Below are 18783 nucleotides of genomic sequence, written 5' to 3'. Positions count from 1 at the left end.
TTGCTGAATTCACTTATTCTAACAGATTTTTGGCGGAGCCTTTAGGGGTTTCTCTTCTCATGGTGCTTTTAACCTTGTGCACCTTTATCAAAATTCTTTATGAACAAGTATTATAGATATCAAGTATTGATGATATATATTGTGATTTTTTTCTTCCATTTAATCTCCTATAGCAAATAATGGCAGTGGATTTCATTGATTTGGTGCCTATTAAAGTGTCTCTGAAGAAATTATTGCCTATATGAACATCTCGACATTTAAGAATTATTTTTCCTTCAGATCCACTGCCTTGACTCCAGAGCAGTAGTCTCATGTTGACCACTCACCTGGGATAAGATTTAAAAGCAACTCTTCTATATCACAGTCTGCATCATATCATTATTATGGATTGATATCACATATAGTATCATTAATTTGACATATAAAAGACAAATACTATTGTCTATTGTATTTAGTGTCTCTCTTTTTCCTATTTTTATTTATTTTCAGATATATATGTTCCTTTTTTACTAGATTATGAGTCCTATACAAATGAGGCCTTTATCAGCTCTTTAATATACTCCTTTGTATACACAATTAGAGGTAATATATTATAACTCAAAGTTATTTTCGGAGACACACACACACACATATTTTGGTTTACTAAGCATGGGCGATCACATATTAATGACATAAATAAATAAATAAATAAATAAAATGCATGTCTTTAGATAGTGCTCAATATGTACGTGTTACATACAAAAATTGAATGTGAAAATACTGATTTTTGTATTTTATTGACTATTACTTGCTTAATGTTAGAAAATAATATTAGGATATTAGCTCTAATATGTATAGTCCATATCTGATAGTCAGAGATACTTTAGTTTTAGTGTCTCAAATTATGAGGATTCAATTATTTTCTCTAGAAAATGCTTGTTTCTCTCAACCTCATTATCAAAACACTTTCTGCATACTTTGCTTAAAATTACCTTTTCTTCCTTTTAATTATATACAACTCCAAATCACTTTTCCTCATTGGCATTTGATAATTATAAGCAAAGGAGCAAATATAAGAAGAAGAAATACGTGAGCAATGCAGTCATGCATTTCTTCTTCTTTCTGTTGATAGCACTGACTTCATTGAGATGAAGTGTATTTAATTTCATTTCACTGAATGACCACATTCATAATTTGAGTTCATTCCCATTTCAAGCTGATTTCTTTTAAATTTGATTCAATATACCTAATTTTTCTTTAAGCATACATGTTTACATTCCTTTGAACTTGTTTTTAATCTAGGAAAGGGGGGTAGGAAATTAACATTCCTTTTGTATCTCCTTTTGACACAGCCTGTTTTTGGCACTTGACACATATTATCTCATTCAATTCTCTCCACAATCTTGAGAAGCCAGAATTATTATTCTCATTTTAAAGATGAAAAACTGATGGCTAGAAACCAACATGCCTAAGATTGTTTAATTAGGAAATGACAGAACCAGAATTAAAACAAAAGCATCCTCTTTTCTTTTCTTTTTTTTTAAATGATATTACATTGTTTATTTTGAGGCAAAGATTTTGCAGAAAAAACCTCATAGGCGGCTAGAAAGTTAATAATTTTTTAAAAAATCATATCGGTTTATCTGTGATGCGTGTGTGAAGTCCATGTGTTAAAAATGTTTATCAGCACATCGCACCTGAACTTGCTGCACATTAGAATTTTGTGATGTGTCCCAATTTGCTCAAGGATGAGAGCAGGCTTCAGACAGAAACATTTCAAAACCACATTGCGAAATTGTTTCTTTTCATGTGGGCTCTCAATTTTTTGTAAAGACAGTGATAAATTGATCTTAAAAGCCTATCGAGATTAAACTAGGTGGAAGCCATCTGTGTTTTTACCATCACCCACGAGTGTGTTAGGTTCCGGGTGACAATAATGGAGAACGTGACCACTTTCATTTCCAGTCCTAATAATTTGGTTTCATCCAACACGCAACAGGTTTTTCCCCAGGAGTCTTGCTTAATTGAGTTGTAACTTACCCCTTTTGGAATTATTAAAATTCTAAGCATCCCAATGAGAGACTGTAAATTGTGTATTATGATGATACTTATGGTTGTTGTTATCTTGGTGACAACACTGTTACAAGTGTGAGGCAGTGTAGAAAAAGCCCTGGAGTCTGCTCCGGGTAATGTAAATTATAATCTCAGACGACCTATGTGAGCTAGGTCAAATCACTTAAACGGCACCTAGTCTTGGCTTTCTCCTCCATAAATTAAAAGTGTTGAACAACAAAATCACCAGTGAAATGTCCTTTTTGAAACTATTTTCCCCACAAGGGAAAAAGTAGTAATTGATGAATAAATATAGATATATATCTACATATCTATATCTCTTTATATATCTGTGATAGAAAAGGAAATACAGTAAAAACATTTGTCCCATTCTAATCTCCTAGCCTTACTCCATAGATGCAACTGTTATGAACAGATTTTGTGCATGTTGAAATACATTTTCTATGCCTGTACAACCAGGTATGCAGGTATATGTGTGTGACATGCAACTTTTAGCCTAAAGGGGAATATACTATGCTCACTGTTCAGTTGATTAATATAAAATGGCATACATCTTGGAGTTATTTTTCATATTACTGTATTTAGATCTACCGCATTATTTTTTTTCAAGATTTTCTTTTTAATGTTTATTTTTGAGAGAGAGAGGGAGAGAGAGAAGGAGAATGAGAATGAGCAGGGAAAGGGCAGAGAGAATCTGAAGCAGGCTCCACACTGTCAGTGCAGAGCCCGACATGGGGCTTGAACCCACAAACTGTGAGATCACGACCTGAGGCAAAATCAAGAGTCAGTCACTTAACTGACTGAGCCATGCAGGCGCCCCAGATCTACTAAATTATTTTTCATTGCTGCATAATATATCTTTGTATGGATATGCCGTGGTTTATTCAATCAGTTTTCTGTTGATGGACATTTCAGTTGTCACAATGACAATAGTTCATATATATGGTATTGCAAGTATATGTAAGATGCATAGGATGGATTCCTAGAAATGAAATTATTGGACCAAATTAATTAAAAACATAATTGTAGGATAACACATGACCAATTTATTTTTACCATCTAATAACCTCTTTGGGGGAAAATTATATAAAAGTAATAAACCAAAATGGAAGGAAGAAAGCAAAAATCATTCTAATTTACAACCATCTAGAAATCAACATTTATTACATTAGGTAAATACCATAACAGACATCTATTAGTGCTTATGTGGAAAGAAAGCTAGATAGATAAAATTTCATTAAAAAGGACCATGAAAGGGGCTTTTTATGGTGGCTCAGTGGGTTAAGCATCCAACTTCGGCTCAGGTCATGATCTCACGGTTCGTGGGTTCAAGCCCCGCATCGGGCTCTGTGCTGACAGCTAGCTCAGAGCCTGGAGCCTGTTTCAGATTCTGTATCTCTCTCTCTCTCTGACCCTCCCCTGCTCATACTATCTCTCTCTCATAAATAAATAAAACATTTTTAAAAATTTTAAAAAAGAACCATGATGTATATGCTAATTTAAAAAGTATATTATATTCAACTTCTATTTGGATCTCTCAGAATTAAAAAAATGAGGTAAAACTGAAGTAATCTCTAATTTTTAGGTAAATGTTTTATCACTGCAAGAGATAGTTTCTAAAAGCTGTTTCTAAAATTAGAAAAGAAGATTTCAAAAATATTGAGAATGGAACCCACCCTGATATTACAGATACTCACCTCCAGAATTTAACTTAATTGTTTTGTTGTTGTTGTAAAGGTCTAGAAACTTTACAGTTTAGTCTGTAATCATAATTACATCAGTTTTTTTTGGTCATATTTTTCTATTTAATGGATCTAGGACCTATTATATTTTTAAAATCCATGGCTTTTTTATTTTTGAGTTTTGACTTTGAATTTTGATTACCTGGATTTAACTGACATTATTAGTTTCTCAAGTAGGTGTCAAATTACTATTTTTTTCTAGGCATTTGAGAACATTATCAGCTGTTTTTATAGAAAAGGGACAAATCGCCCAAGTATAATATGACTGGGTCCCATTTTCCTTCAGAATTTCCTATACTCTACTGTCTTTCATTTTTTAAATTTATTTTTACTAATTTACTTCTTTATTTATTGCCTTTTAAAGTTTACTTAGAGAGAGAGGGAGGGAGAGCTGAGGAGGGGCAGAGAGAGGGAGAGAAAGAGAATCCAAGCACGCTCCACTCTGCCAGCCCAGATGGTGGCTCGAACCCTCAAACAGTGAGATCATGACTGAGTCGGATGCTTAACTTATTGAGCCACCCAAGCACCCCTCTACTGTCTTTTATTTTTTTATTTATTATTTTTATTTTTTAATTTTTTTAAATATTGTATTTATTTCTGAGAGAGAGACAGCATGAGCAGGGGAGCACCTGAGAGAGAGGGAGACACAGAATCTGAAACAGGCCCCAGGCTCTGAGCTGGCTGTCAGCACAGAGCCTGATGCGGGGCTCGAGCCCGTGAACTGCGAGATCATGACCTGAGTCGAAGTCAGACACTTAACTGACTGAGCCACCCAGGCGCCCTTCTACTGTCTTTTAAAAAAGAGAGTTGCTGTGGAAATTGTCTAGTCCCCTCTTTACTTCCCACTTTGAATATGACTTGCTTTTGCTGTACAGATGTCTGGAGACTTATTTTTTCACATTAAAATAAAAATTTAATTTAAATATGTCTTGATATTCCTTCTGTCAGAATTTCTTGGAATACGGGGTACATTTCTGATCTGCACATTTACTTCTTCCTTAATTCCAAGGACGTTTTAAAGTATTGTGTTCTCTAATACTTTTCCATTTGTAAACATTTTCTAATTCAACATTAATCATTTTATGTTGATCATTTTTCTTGGTTCTTCATATCGATTTTCTTCTCTCTGATCTTCGTTTCATCTGCATTTTTTCCTACCAGCAACTTGCTGCCAGACATGTGGATTTTTCTCTTGCTGTTTCTAACATTTCTGTTAAATCTGTAATGCTGTTTTTTTGGTTCTCTATTTTCTCCACTCTGTAAGTTCCCTTTTCATTTTATTTTGTATGTTTCATTATCCAACCCCCCCCAGCTCTTACTAAAATTAATTCATGTTGTTATTAAGTTCTCTTCTTCCTTTCATTGTGTTTTATTCCACATGGAGTTTTAAATGTCTTTTATTAAATTTAAATGACCCCTTCACTCTACTTACTAGAAATGGTGCCTGTCTTTTTCCATTACTGAAATTCTGCAGGGCCTGGGAGGAGCCTCCACTATCATTAGTTTTTGTTCGTGCGATTTCCCCGGGCTGTTTATTCACCCACTCAATATGCTTCTCTCTAAATGGGGGAATATTCGTGAGAGTAAAACATAGTTTTTTTCTTTTTACATTTTTCTCCACTTCTATTTCTGGGCAGTAAAAGTACGGTAGCAAGTAATGAAGAGCAGCATTAACATCTTTTATTTATTTCATTGGCCACAGCATTTTCAAGATTACAGTATGAAGTTGTTACTCCTTTCTTTGGTTATTCACTGCTGATACAGTTTGTGTTTTTAAGCCTTGCTTTGAGAGTTTTTACTGCTCATTATGCTAGATCTTTGGGAGGAGTATTTTAATTGCCTTTTACATAGAAATATTCTCCATTATAAATATTCTACAAAATGGTAGCACCAATGTACACTCTGCTCAAAAGGACCATGGAAACCCAAACTACTACACTTGTTAATCTTTGCCGAATAGATACGTAACAATGTTATTTTATTGTTTTAGTGTACAGCTCTTGTGAACATGTTTAGGTGGAAACATTTTCTCATTGATTTTTAAGAGTTCTTTATTTGTTATGGGAAATGACTTTTTGCAAGCATTTTCTCCAGTTGATCAGGTTTTCCTCTGGCTTTATGATGTTTTTGTTTGTATTAATTTCACGGAGCCAAATGATATATGTTGTCCTTCTACTTCTGACTTTTGTGACTTGCTCAGAGATGTCTTCATCAGTGCTAGATTAAAAATGTATTTCCCAGAGCTGAAAAAATAGAGTCTTGGTCTCCCCCCGCCCCCAACTCCAGTACACACACACACACACACACACGTAAGCTTGAGTCCATGAGCAAGGGGCTAGCATGTATACTTTAAAAGCTTTCCATGGCTAGGGCTCACTGGACCTTGATAGCCTCTACCGTGCCTCCTGAATGTGACCTGCTCTGACTGTAAAGTGATACTTCACAAATAGGAAAGTAGCAAATGTTTTATGAGGAGGAAGAGGTACTTAGAGGCATTCATATTTTTAAAAAGTTATGTTTCCACATCAGGACTTCATAACATAGAGACATTTATAAACTACAATTTATTCTCACTATTTAGAGAAAAATGGCAAACATACGTCCCTTCTTGGAGACCTTTGTTGAGATCGGGAAAGGGAGGGACCAGTCTTTTAACCAGGAAACAAAATATGCCTTCATGATATGAAAAAACACTTGGTGAAGGGCATGAAACACGAATAGGTTATTACTGGATTGGGAGCCAAGCATATCAAAGGAACTAGAAAGGGAAGAAGGGAGGGAAATGAATATTTAGTGGAGCCTTATTGTCACTGTTATCTCAGAAACACATTTTTTCAAAGAAAAAAAAAAGGCCAGTTAAATTATTACAGACATGTGCCATCCTGTCTTCCGAAGTGGTTCTATTAGAATATCCTATTGTTATCGAGGATGTTTCGTAGACAGGATATCTTTTCTGTTCAACATGATAAGGTAGAGAACATGTAGCCAAGTGAAATTATCCAAGTGGCAGAACATTCGCATATAAAATAATTTATAGTTCACCATAAATGTTGTGAAATCTGGGACTTGTACAATGCTGAGTTATGAATTCAGTCCTTGTTAATGTTTCCTTTGCAATATGTGGTGGGAAACAGCTATTAAAAATACTAGCGTCACTATTCAGATTCCACATCACCAGAATAAATTGCCTGAGAGGAAACATCTTGTTCATAATGATTTGGAATACAGAGCTTAAAGTTTCATGCGCCGAATGTTTCGCTTTATAATAAGGAAGCATTCATAATATATGTGTGATATTTGTTAGTGCTAAAGATAGAGCTAAATGTTTCATGAAAGAGCTATTGTGCACTTGATTTTACAATAAACAGTTAAAACTCCTGGAGCAGATTTGATGCAAGTGGAATGTTTGCTTAGATTTAGCAAAGAGAAATACTGTAAATAATTCACGGGGTGTAATTTGACTCGATACTTCCCCTGGCCTATGAGGTATATGGACCTACTCTTTTTCCATGGAGCCTTGCTCTTTTCTTCAGGTAGCAGCTCCTTTTGGCTTGTTTGCAATTCAGCTTTGGGGTCCCCGGAAACTAAATTTGGAAAATAAACTGATGGAAATGTATGCGATGGGTCAGAGAGAATCTTGTGGCTTCTTCTCTACATAATCTCAGAGGCCTTCACATAAACCACCTGCCATCTCCTTTGAGAAAGACAGTGAAAAAGAAGGAATGTAGGAGGGCTGAACTCAAATGGCACCCATTCATTCCTACTCTTCTGTGGCAAAGGTCTCTGCCTCTAACTTCTCCCTCCAGGAAACCAAATGTAATGAGGTGAAAAGTTTAAAGTGAGACCAAAAGAAAATAGAAAAATCTGGGGACTGAGAGCCATTATACCAGGGTGTCGGATGAGTCGTGCATTCCTAACTGGAACTGTCATGCTCTGGGCCTTCCGTAGGTGTTTGTGTAAGGCTCTGTGTCTCTTTTCCTGGCAATTATGTTCAGGTGACATCCAATTCCAAAGATTATCAGGGGCAGCTTGAAGGGAAAGTGGGAAAAAATGGATAATGGAGAAAATCCAGCCATCTTTCATAGTCATATTGAGGGCTTCCTTTGAAAACAATTCTTGGCTAATTTTCTTGCCCATTTTTACTTAAGTTGTAGGGGCCTAAATATGTATTTCCATTTTTAGGGATTATCCAACCATAATGAGGTCCTTGGTTATTTCCTTTCTTTGATTTGCTATTGATATTTCTTTAGAATGCAGCAAAGCAAATATTATTTTAGAAGTGGCTAGAGATAACTGATTCACTAAGTACAATCTGAGTCTGCAGATGTTTTTTCTTTCAAGTAGGAGTTGTGCTGAAGTAGGCTTCTGAGAGGTGATTACCAGGCCTTATTCTTCTTCCCTTCACCCCTTTTCTCCCACCACAAACCACTCAGAAGGAAAAATAGCCCCCAAGACTTCAAGAAAGAAATAGCCTCAACTGAAAGATAAATCTCCTTAAATCAGAGAAGACATCTGTAGAAGTCTATAAGAAGAAGGACATCTATATCAAGAGCACTAAAGCTTTAAAGTAAGGAGGGAGTGGTGCATAAATCCTTTTTTTGTAATCTGCTTTCATGTGTCTGAGGTGGAGAAAAGAGTACTGAAAACATGTTTCCTCAATGAACACCCTATAGATAGGATGCATTTATCAAAAGCTCCGGGAGCCAGGAGATGTGAATTCTGGTCTTGGCTCCAACACCAATTAGCTAGTGAAATTGGCCCCTTTCCCCTTCGATTTCCTTATGCATAAGCTGATGGAGCTGGTGAGAAGTGATTCTAAAATCCTTTCCAGCTTTAATCTCTGCTTGTTCAAGCCGAGTGTTTCCTGAGTTGTGACCTGAGACCTGTCAGAAATGGGCTAGAGTTGAACTGCTAGGTTCCAGTGGAAGAAAATTTGCTCCTTGGAATGTGAACTTAGGAAATGTTCTCTTCAGCCAGATATGAACCTGTTGAGAAGGAAGGATTCTGAGGATGGAAGTCTGGTGGAGGAGGGGGGAGGGCAGGGAGGGCAGGGGGATTTATCTAAAAACAGAGCCTGGAAGAGGAATAGTTATTAACTATAGATCCTCCCTTATCAACTAATATGCCATCTTTGATGCCTGTATGAGTCTCTGATGAGCTGAGGATTTCAGGAAGTTCAGAGACTCTTTGGGGTGCTCTGATGCACCCTAAAGGACCTGTGCTATTTCAGTTACTACCAAAGACTTTGTAAAAAAGTCAAGGTATGCATCATGATACTATCGTGGGATGCTATATCGCGTATGTCATGTTGAATTAGATCATACCAGAAGAGTCTCCTAGATTGCTGAGTGGTCCCCTGGTGCTTTTACCCTATGAGCTCCATGGCCCTGGGAAAGTGGCCTTCAAACATGTTAATGTACAGATCACTTTAACTTGGTCAAGCCACCCTTATAACCTGTCTTCTCTTCCAAACCATAAATGACAAATCCGATTAACTCCCTCTTCCCGTCTTGGCTCCCACCTACCAGAGCAAAATCAGCTAAACCAACCATCAGACCAAGACCAAATTCATTTAAGTGGGGGGAAAAAGGATATTTTAAATGAGAGAACAAAGAAAAAATGCAACAGATAAATCATTTTATGCCAGGAGCCAAAATACAGGCACAGGCATATTACAGACACTAAGATTGGTATCTCCACATGTTACCTTGAGGATCCTTGGGAATACACTTTGCGAACTCTTTCCTTAAAGCAAATTATGAGTCCGCATAGGATCATCTGCAGCTCTGCCTTTGTGTGTGTGTTGTTGTTATTTCTTCCCAGTAGCCAGGAACTTGGGTTCTGAACCAGTTCAGAGGCTTGCACGCCCCTTTCCGAGTCATTGCTTTCTAAGACAACACTTGAATTTTCCTTGGAGAATGTCCATTCAGGTACTGACGAGGGTAGAACCTATTTAGCTTATAAGATCTGACAGTTTCATAGCCAACGGTGGGTTAAGAGGCAGTTCATCTATGTTCAAATCATGATAAGGAATCTGGCCTGAAATGGGACATTGGACTTGCCATAAAGGGGGTATTATTTTGGGAAAGGTTGGCATGTTTATGATTCTTGAGGCTATGTGAGCTCAGTTTTTCCCCTTAAACATCTGCCACAGGTGCTAGGGAAACACTGCTTGTATTTTTGTATGAACATGGTGTAAATAATGTCCACTTTCAAAAAACTTTTGAAACCAAAACAGCTGCCATTTGGGGCTTAAAAACAACTTGTGACTTCCCGTAAGTCTGAGTGACCTTATCACTATTCTCCGTTTAAACATGTTTCCCCTCCCCCGCCCTCCCCTTTGGTCCATAGCCTTGTAAAGTTCATAGCCCTTGAGTCTGTTTTTCACAAATACATGGCAGTGGCTTTAAGAAATAAATAATCCCTTGTCCCAGATTCTTGGAGGAGGTGCTGAAGTCGAAACATATAGCACTACCTTGCTAAAAACACCCTCCGCTTTGTGATTTTTAAAAAATCTTTTTAAAACTCTGGTACTCTGAGGGCCTTTTACAAATGGGTGTGACTGTCTCTCTTATCTGTATTGTTCATTATATATTGCAAGCCACAACAGCTAGCACTGTATCTTCTACACTCTTCTGTGATTCCTGGAGATTTGACCTAGGGCAAGGAAGCGATCTCTAAAGCCTATGCATGTTTTCAGGCTTCATATGTTTTCTTTCTTAGCCACACAAGATTTTCTTGTTTCAAGTCCAGTAGATTCAAAGCCTGAGGAAGGTTTTCATTTCATGCAGCAGGCTCTTCTTACATCCTGGGAGTAGATTGGTAGCTCCAAGAGACGGTGGAGTTCTACTTTCATTTTCAATACAAAGAATGTGGTTTATGTCCTTAAAGATTTTATTTCTAAAGATAAGATGTGAAATGATGGAGCAAACATAATCCAGAATGCTTCTGCATGTTGTGAGATTTTTTTCGTGTATTGGAACTTTTAATAGCTACTAGGCTCAGGAGTTGTATGAAAGCTGGCATACTTCGATCATTAGTTTACCCAGTCAGGATCTCTGGGCCAGGCAACTGGGCCCAGTCATTCTCAAATGGGGCTGTTTTACCTCCTAAGGGACACTTGGCAATGTGGTTTGATTATTAGAACTTAGGGAGAGGGCGTTACTGGCGTCTAGTGGGTAGAGGCAATGGTTGCTGCTATATCCCTACATTGCACAGAATAGCCCTTCACAACAAAGAATTATCTTGTTAAAATGTCAGTAGTGCTGAGGCTGAGGCTGAGAAATTCCGGGGGGAAAATGTGACAGTGGAGTGAACACAGGATTGAGGGCCAAGACTTAAAGAAGACCTAAGAGATTAAGTTGAAGCTTGCAATCTTCAAATGCCAGTTCCTGTCCCGCCATGACGCAAGAAAGGGAATCCTTCTTCAAGGCACCAGAATGGAGTTTTGGGCAGTGGGCGACTTGGCACCCACCCAACCCCAGAAAGCAGCACAGACCTCCCACCCTGTCATCAATCTCTGAGAAGAAGAACCTAACATCTGTGAGATATTTCTGTAATTCGCTGGGCATTCCCATTACCCACTCACCTTGTTCTTTATCCGTTTTCTTCCCTCCCCCTCCTTCGTTTCCTTCTCTTCCCCTTCCCCCTCTGCCTCCTCCTCCTCTTCTTCCTCTTTCTCCTTCTATTCCTTGTAAGAACACTTGTTTATAATGCAAGAAGACACAAGCTAATAGCAGCTATTTATATAATATGGAAGTGTCTAAAGTCTCCTTTTCAGTCATGCCCCCACTTTGCTGATGTAACACTGCATCAGCTATAGACTCTGTAGAAGCTAAAGATTTACAAGTGGGCCCTCTCTCCGCAAAATAATGCATAACCCCAGAAACTTTTTTTCCATTTAAGAAATATGTGGGGATATTTTTCAAGCTTAATTCATAAAGATTGACCTTGTAATTTTATTTTATTTTATTATTTTATTTTATTTTATTTTATTTTTTTCCTAAATAGTTTATTTTCAAGTTGGTTTCCATATAACACCCAGTGCTCATCCCAAGTGCCCTCCTCCATGCCCATCATCCCCCGTCCCCTCTCCACCACCCCCATCAGCCCTCAGTTTGTTCTCGGCATTCAAGTCTCTCATGGTTTGCCTCCCGCTCTCTCCCCAGCTATTTTTCCCCTTCTCCTCCTCCATGGTCCTCCGTTAAGTTCCTCCTAATTCACCTATACGTGCAAACATATGGTATCTGTCCTTCTCTGCCTGACTTATTTCACTCAGCATAACACCCACAAGTTCCATCCATGTTGCTACACATGGCCAGATTTCATTCTTTCTCATTGCCATGTAGTATTCCATTGTATAGATATACCACATCTTCTTGATCCATTTTTCTGTTGATGGACACTTAGGCTCTTTCCATGTTTTGGCTATTGTTGAGAGTGATGCTATGAACATTGGGGTACATGTGCCCCTATGCATCAGCTCTCCTGAATCCCTTGGGTAAATTCCCAGCAGTGCTACTGCTGGGTCATAGGGGAGTTCTATTGTTGATTTTTTGAGGAACCTCCATACTGTTTTCCAGATGGGTTGCACCAGTTTACATTCCCACCAATTGTGTAGGAGGGTGCCCGTTTCTCCACATCCTTGCCAGCACCTAGAGTCCTCTGATTTGATGTGATGTATCACATTGATTGGTTTGCAAATATCGAACCAGCCCTGTAACCCAGGAATGAATCCCACTTGATCATGGTGATTAATTCTTTTTATGTGCTGTTGCATTCGATTTGCAAGTATCTTGTTGAGGATTTTTGCATCTGTATTCATCAAGGATATTGGCCTGTAGTTCTCTTTTTTTGCTGGGTCTCTGTGTGGCTTGGGAATCAAAGTGATGCTGGCTTCATAGAATGAGTCTGGAAGTTTTCCTTCAATTTCTATTATTTGGGCTAGCTTGAGAAGAATGTGTATTAAGTCTGATTTAAATGTCTGGTAGAATTCCCCAGAGAAGCCATCTGGCCCAGAGCTCTTATTTGTTGGGAGATTTTTGATGACTGATTCAATTTCTTCACTAGTTATGGGTCTGTTCAGATTTTCTATCTCTTCCCATGTAAATTTTGGTAGTGAGTGTGTGTTTAGGAATTTGTCCATTTCTTCTAAGTTGTCCAGTTTGTTGGCATATAATTTTTCATCGTATATCCTGATCAGATCATTGCTTGTATTTCTAAGGAATTGGTTGTAATAAGTCCATTTTCCTTCATGATTTTGTCTATTTGGGTACTCTCTCTTTTCTTTTTGAGAAGCCTGGCTAGAGGTTTGTCAATTTTGTTTATTTTTTCAAAAAACCAACTCTTGGTTTCATTGATCTGTTCAACTGTTTTTTTTTGTTTTTTGTTTTTTGTTTTTTTGATTCTATATTGTTTATTTCTGCCCTGATTTTTATTATTTCTCTTCTCCTACTGGGTTTGGGGTGCTCTTGTCGCTCTCCTTCTAGCTCCTTTAGGTGCGCTGTTAGATTTTGTGTTTGCGCTTTTTCTAATTTCTTGAAATAGGCCTGGAGTGCAATGTACTTTCCTCTTAGGACTGCCTTTGCCACATCTCCTAGAGTTTGAATTGTATTTTCATTTTCATTTGTTTCCATATATTTTTAAACTTCTTCTCTAATTGCCTGATTGGCCCATTTGTTCTTTAACCTCCATGTTTTTCGAGGTTTTCCAAACTGTTTCCTGTGGTTGATTTCAAGTTTCATAGCATTGTGATCTGAAAGTGTGCATAGTATGATCTTGATTCTTTTATATTTATTGAGGGCTGCTTTATGTCCCAGTATGTGATCTATCTTGGAGAATGTGCCATGCGCACTTGAGAAGAAAGTGAATTCCATGGCCTCAGGATGTAGAGTTCTAAATATATCTGTCAAATCCATCTGGGTCAATGTGTCATTCAAGTCCATTGCTTCTTTAGTGATTTTCTGTCGAGCTGATCTATCCATTGCTGTAAGTGGAGTTTTAAAGTCCCCTGCTACTAGCACATTCTTGTCCATGAGATTGTTTCAGTTTGTGATCAATCGCTTTATGTATTTGGGTGCTCCTGTATTCGGTGTGTAGACATTTATAATTGTTAGCTCTTCCTGATGGATGGACCCCGTAATTATTATATAGTGCCCCTCTTCATCCCTTGTTACTGCCTTTCCTTTAAAGTCCAGTTTGTCTGATTTAAGTATAGCTACTCCAGCTTTCTTCTGACTTCCAGTAGCATGATATATATTTCTCCATCTCCTTACTTTCCATCTGAAGGTGTCCTCATGACCTTGTAATTTTAAATCTTTTATGTTTTTCAGTTAATTTTTTAATTTTAATTCCAAGATTGTTAACATACAGTTTTATATTAGTTTCAAGTGTACAATGTAGTGATTCAACAATTCCATATGTTACTCAGTGCTCATCATGATAAGTGTACACTTTCATCACCAGACTTTGGTAACTTTTAAGTTAGCTGCATAATATCCTGTAGAATGAATGTACTATTATTTATTCAGCCATTTCTCTCCTCTATTTATCAACATTCCTGTTGTTTCTAGTGTTTTCTTATTACAATCAGGGCAGCAAAAACATCTGTGTACATATTGTTTCAAATATTAGTACTCTTATGTGTTTATTAACAGTCTTTCATATTTCTGTTGGATTCCATATGGGATGGTTAGGACAAAGAAAAATTATTGTTGTATTTCTTTAGAAGTTGTAACGATACAGCCTCAATAGGATATGAGTACCCATCTCCCCACAATTTTGCCAGTAAAAGTTGTTAGTAATTTTTAGTTAACACCATCTAATATGGTAACATCATATCAGATGTTATTACATGTTATATATGTTATCATGTTATGTTATATGTTATTATATGTTAACATACCCTAATATCATAAAATAGTCCATTATAGTTTCTTACATTATATATGCATATATGTCTATATGTATATATATATGTGTACATGTATGTATATTACATTTTTCCCTTTAATCTGGACCTTATTTTTATGTATGATGTGAAATAAATGCCTAATTCTATTTTCTTCAAATGGAAAGCCAATTATCACAAACTATTTATTGTATAGACTATCAGGTTTCCATAGACCTTATATATAATCTTTATCACATACATTTCCATAGTACCAGTGTTTATTTCTGAACATTTAAAAAAGATGTTTATTTATTTTTGAGGAGAGATGGAGCATGAGCAGGAGAGGGACAGAGAGAGGGAGACACAGAATTGGAAACAGGCACCAGGCTCTGAGCTGTCAGCACAGAGCCCAACACGGGGCTCAAACTCCCAGGCCAGGAGATCATGACCTGAGCCAAAGTCAGATTCTCAACCGACTGAGCCACCCAGGCGCCCCTGTTTCTGAACATTTACTTCTGTTATGCTGATTATTTTCGCCTCTACTAATACCACACTGTTTTGACTCTTATAGTTGTATAATAAGCTTTGATATCTAGTAAGACATGTTGCTCTGTTTTTATTTTGTAAAATACACATAATGCAAACCTGACAATACCAAAATTTTAGACATTTTTCATTATATAGTTCAGTAGAATAAGTTCATTCACATTATTGTGCAGCCATCATCACTGTCTCCAGAACTGTTTGTCTCCCCCAGCTGAAATTCTGCACCCATTAAATACGAATTCCCCATCCCTTCCTCCTGTAGCCCTTGATAACCATTCTACTTTCTGTCTCTATTAATTTGACTACCTTAGGTACTTCATTTAAGTGGAAACACACAGCATGTGTCTTTTCTTGACTGGCTTCTTTCACTTAGCATAATGTTCTCAAGGTTTGCACTGTCTTAGAAAATGATCCATTTCATATACATGTTCTAGTGTATTTGCATAAACCTCTCTTAAAGTTTTGTATAGACTATCAGTTTTAACATTTGTTATACCTTTTGCTGAGCCTCTCTTCTCGTTTCTAGTTATTTATGTTTCTATATTTTCCTGATTATATTATATGCCATATTTATTCTTTAATTAACAATCCTTTGCATTTATTGAAAGGATTTATTTTCTATTTTCTGGCTCTATCTTTATATACATACATATATGGCTTTTAATCCTTTCTCTCTCCCTCTCTCCCCCCTTTCCCCACCACTACCCTGGTTCTTTTTTTCTTCCTTTTAGTGGAAAGTTCATTTGTTCTTTAGCATTTAAAATGTGTGCTTAGTCACTTATTTTCAATCTTTTCTTGCTTACCATGAAATTCCAAGCATCCCTAAATTTTGAAGTGTCGTGTTCTGAGTATTGTTATTTTATAAATAGTCTACAATATACATTATGAAATTCTTTGTAATTTAAAACTAATTAGAAAATGCTTTTAAATTTCCAGTGGATACATTTTAATTTGACCATTTTTGATAGTTAATGTTTTAGTTTTATTGCATCATAGCTGTAGAATATGGGTTACATGCTTTCCACTATTAAAAAAATCTTTTGAGAATTCTTTTTGTGGTCTCATATATCATCAGTGTTTTAAGTGTTCCATGGGTATTTGAAAAGGATGTTTATTTTGCTTCTTTTTGCTTGCAAAGTTTTCCATATATTTATTAAATCAAGCATGTTAATTGTGCTATTCAAATCTTCTTCCTGTGGTTCTTTTTCCTTATACCAATTTCTGAGAGAGAAGTATGACATTAAATTTTGCCAATTGCTTTCTAGATTTCGAACATTTTTTTTAAATGTGGTTTGATTATTGAATGTTAGATACACCAAGTGTATATCTTCTTTATGTATTATACTGCTTTTGTCTTATTTAACGCTTTTTGCCTTGACTAAGTATAAGGTTACCACTCCTGCTTTATATTATTAACATTTGCCTACTATATCTTTGTCCATCCCTTTCTATTTGATCTTTCTGGAATATTTTGTTCTAGGCATATCTCTTGGAAACAGATATACCTAGATTTTGCTTAAAGAAAAACCTAATTTGAAATTCTCTGTTTTTGAATTGGGAAATTTATCTGTTGCCGTTTCCTTGGAAAATGGAAACATTTGGTCTAACTCTGACAACCCTGTTTGGTTTTCTATTTTTATGTAAATTAGTTTTTTACCCTTTCCTGGAGTGATTGAGTTTTCTTTACTGTCATTTTTTGTTTACCCGTTTGAAAGATATACATACTACTACTATTTATCTAGGGCTTAAGCTTATTTTTTAATAACACATTTGAATATGTACCCTTTTATCAATTGCTAACATTAGTGTCTCTTGCTTCTTCCTTAAACAAGACAAGACTGAACTTAGCCTCTCTTTTCTCCTCTACTTCCTCCTCTGATAGAAATTTCATTTGAACCTTGTGTTCAAGGTTTTTTTATTATCTTGTCTCTTTTAGAGAGAAATATTTCTTAATAATTGAATTAAGCTTAAAAGTGCCATTATGAATAATTATTTTGATCTAATGTTAGTTATGTGCTATCCTTAACTTATCATTGTTTCTTTGATCTGTCTTTCTCTTCTTTGCATCTGCTTTTAATTTCTTTTGGCATAAACTCTCAAATAAGTTTTTTTAAAGGGTGGTACATTTTCTGAGTCCATGAGTATCTGTAATTGGCTTTAATGAGTTATTGGGCTTAGGAAGTGATACCCCAGATCTTTTCTTCTAAACTTTGAAGATATTTTTCTATGATATTTTAGGATTCCAATTTTGATTATTTTGTAAGTGCCGTCGCTTCTTTAACTATCTGGTTACTCTACCTCAGGCATAATATTAGGCTACAGGAATTCACAGAAGGTAACATTGATCTATAAATAAATGTCTGTGGTCTGTGGGAGGGAGAGGAATGAGTAACTGAGTGTGCTGGGGGTGGGAGGAGGGTTCTCCTTTGCAGAGGAAACATTGAAACTAGACAGTGAAATTTACTACAGAAATTTACTACGGAATCTACACTCTTACCTACTCCACTTTCTGGTTCTTAGTATTGCAATGTCAGATAGACTTAAATTAGATAAATCTAGACCAGATGAGAATTGCATAGATACAGAAATAAACATATTTTTCCCCTGAAATCAATTAATCTTGTTCTAACATCTAACATGTATAACACTCCTCCCTTTTACAGATTTCCCAGGCCAGAGGTTGGCGAACTAAGTTATACCACCTTCTTTTGTAAATAAAGTTTTATTGGAACAACTATGCTCTTTCATGTACGTGTTGTCGGTGGCTTCCTTCATGTTAGAACAGCAGAATTGAGTGGCTACAACACAGACTGCCTGGCTCACAAAGGCTCAAGTATTTACTTTCTGGCTCTTTACAGAAAACGTTTGCTGACTGCTGCTCTAGGACATTCGTCAACACAGATGACCAGAGCTCACACCAGCGTTCCTGAAGGCCAGCAAAGGTAGGTTGCAACAGCAAAGCTGGACTTCCTCAGGGTGACTGATGACTGTATTGATACAAATCCAGCAATTCAGTCGGCCTGTATTTTACGTTGAATGACGCCGAAGCTTATCTCTCAATATGCGCTGTTGTTAATAATAACTTGCCCTTTAAATGATTTCCTTTCTTCATTGTTGTTTTTTTCTCATGTTCTAGGAGTTGTGCAATTCAGCATTGCGATTTTCATTTCTTTGCGTGATGTGAGGGAAGCTGGCATATTTGCTAATGTGCTGTTGTGTGGGCTCGGGCTGTTGATTGCTTTTGGCCTAGGTGCTGTGCTGAGCTCCAAGGTTTGGCTTTGTGAACGCTGCCTGGCAAAACGGAAACATTTTGTGAAATTTCACAAATGTCACATGCACCCGCACACACACACATTTTAAATTGCAAAATTCTCCCCCTTGGCGCACAATTTTACCCAGGTTTTTGTGGCTCATAATAAATCTTTAACTATCTTCAGCCCTACAGGAGCACTTTCGTGGGTTGACTTGCTTTTGCTTTGATAAAACTTGCACTTAAAAGTCCTCGGTTTCCAGGGTGTTTGTATTGTTTCGCCTTTCTCAAAAATTCAATAT

At 36.8% G+C, this 18783-nt stretch overlaps 1 long non-coding RNA gene across 1 annotated transcript in view; it reads left to right on the top strand.

Moving 5' to 3' along the window:
* LOC120247974 overlaps window positions 1–18783 on the top strand; it is a 264499-nt gene that overhangs the window by 11910 nt on the left and 233806 nt on the right. Inside the window, exon 2 of the long non-coding RNA XR_005532458.1 lies at window positions 18090–18173. This is a non-coding gene — a long non-coding RNA (uncharacterized LOC120247974). The remainder of the gene's footprint in view (window positions 1–18089; window positions 18174–18783) is intronic.

The sequence above is a fragment of the Hyaena hyaena genome, unplaced genomic scaffold (genome assembly GCF_003009895.1).
Source record: "Hyaena hyaena isolate Hyena2069 unplaced genomic scaffold, ASM300989v1 scaffold_557, whole genome shotgun sequence".
In the NCBI taxonomy this organism is placed as follows: Eukaryota; Metazoa; Chordata; class Mammalia; order Carnivora; family Hyaenidae; genus Hyaena; species Hyaena hyaena.
This window is presented reverse-complemented; position numbering and strand designations above follow the sequence as displayed.